Raw genomic sequence first — 2,500 nt, forward strand, 5'->3', positions numbered from 1 at the left:
CGATCCCCCCACCCCCCCCAGTCATTCCCCGATGGCTCCCCAACCCACCTCAAGGCAGATTTCTAAATGGAAAAAAGAAGAAAAAATAACCCTGAAGCTGAGAATGACCGATACATATTATTTATACGAAGCAGATAATGCAAATGAACAGGTAAGAGTTGACAAACAAAGTTAGAGAGCATGGCGCTAACCTTAGAATCGTCCATGGGAAAGCCAGCGCAATGGGAGAACAACTAACCATCGGCTGGAACGAAGCTAGACTGGGGAATGATTGCCTTCTGGACATAATTCCTCTCTTGCACGAAACAAACCGATGCCGTCCCCAAAGGGCCTCTTGGCACTGCGAAAAACGGGGCATAGTTATAAATGCAGGCCTGTTGACGTGCCACTGCCTGTCTAACGTGTGGCAGTCATACCCCAGCTGTACGCTTACTGACTCGAAAGCATTAGGCAAGTGTGCATCAGTATTACTAGGGAGACTGGAGATATCCACGAATTTGAAATATGTACAGTGCACATACAGGTAAAGAATGTAGTTGTCCATACAGAGAGGTTGGAATTTAATGATATAAAAACCAAAATTTCGAAACAGGTAAAGAAAAAAAAAGAAAACTATTATGAAAAAGAGCAATGAAATGCGAAGTGAACTCACTACGAATAGTACTTTGGCTTGATCCTGTCTCCCATCGCGTCCATGGCGGTGAGGTCGAGCTCTCCCACCTTCTCTCTCTCTCTCTCTCTCTCTCTCTCTCTCTCTCTCTCTCTCTCTCTCTCTCTCTCTCTCTCTCTCTCTCTCTCTCTCTCCCCTCCTCTCCATCCTCTCCCCCCTCTTCCTCTCTCCCTCTCAAATTCTCTCCTGATCTCTTCCTCCCCCTCCCTCTCTCTCTCTCTCTCTCTCTCTGTCTCTCCTCTCTCTCTCTCTCCCCCCCCTCTCTCTCTCTCTCTCTCTCTCCCCTCTCTCTCCCCCCCCTCCTCTCTCTCTCTCTCTCTCTCTCTCTCTCTCTCTCTCTCTCTCTCTCTCTCTCTCTCTCTCTCTCTCTCTCTTCTCTCTCTGGTCTCTCTCTTTCTCTCTCTCTCTCTCTCTCTTCCTTTCTTTCTTTCTTCTTTCCTTCCTTCCTTCCTTCCCTCCCTCCCTCCCTCCCCAAAGCATAAAATTCTCTCTCTCTCTCTCTCTCTCTCTCTCTGTCTCTCTCTCTCTCTCTCTCTCTCACGCACACACCACCTCATCCTCTCTCCTCTGAGACTCTCTCTCTCTCTCTCTCTCTCTCTCTCTCTCTCTCTCTTTTCTCTCTCTCACTCCGGCACAACTGACAATAGGATTGCATTCCTATTGTGTATTTATTATAACTTTTTTTTCTACTCTTACGCATCCAAATTCCAAAGCAAACACATTAGCACATCATACTGTAATAATTTCACACCATTTCGCTCACTTTTCCTCTTTCCTTTTTTTTTTTCTTCACGCATTTCTCTTCCTCTCCTTACCTTATCATATCTCTCTTTCGCTCTTTGCCATCAGTCTTCTTCCATCGGCGTGACTTGCACTCCCCAGAAGTCATAGCAGAAGCCAGGCCAAGAAAGACAGACCTCGTCCAGGTGCCAACACCCTCTCAGATAAAGCTTCTCTCTTTCTCCATAATGTTCCAGCTTATCGTCAAGACGCCGATGTACTCTGGATCCAGTCAAAGTGCATCAGCGAGGGGCCATTCCCGAGCTGTGAGGAATCCGCCACAAGTGCACATCGTAATCCGCAAAGTAAATAAAGTAGTTATATATATATATATATATATATATATATATATATATATATAAACACATATATATATATGTATATATATATACTCTCTCTATATATATACATATATAGAGGGAGAGTGAACTTATATGTTTTAAAATGTCTGCAATACCGAGTCCTCTCCTTCACTAACTGAGAAAAGTTGAATATACGAGATTAAAACGAAATTTCTACATTATCCAGCTCATAATTTTACCGCCGTTAGCTGATGAGAGTTGAGTAGACGAGAATAAAGGAACTTAGCAGAGAGAAGGACGAGTTATGAGACCTGTTTATGTAACGTAAATGACATAAGTAGTTGAAAGGGTTTGAGTTCTTAAATTAACGAATTAAATGCTGCGTGATGCTGGGTGACTGAAGAGATTCTTTGAGCTTACAAATGGAAATATACATCAAATGACTTACTATGAATGTTTTTAGTGTTCTGGAAATGAAGGTGATGTGAGCTTCTCAATATTTTGTTTTTTTTTAATAAAGAGTGTGTTTCTTACCGAACAACTTAACTTTTAATGCGACGTAATGAAACAATAATGCAAAAAAAAAAAAAAAAATCGTAGCAAAAAGAAAAAGAAAAAAAAAAGATTGGAACAATGGCAATAACATCATTAACAGCGTCAGTATTATACGTTATGATAACAATGATAATTATAATGGTAATAATCATACTACTAAGGATTATGTAATAATTATGATGATGATGATAAT

This window comes from Penaeus japonicus, unplaced genomic scaffold (genome assembly GCF_977035675.1).
Source record: "Penaeus japonicus unplaced genomic scaffold, GWHDUDI00000001_assembly GWHDUDI00000011, whole genome shotgun sequence".
Taxonomy (NCBI): domain Eukaryota; kingdom Metazoa; phylum Arthropoda; class Malacostraca; order Decapoda; family Penaeidae; genus Penaeus; species Penaeus japonicus.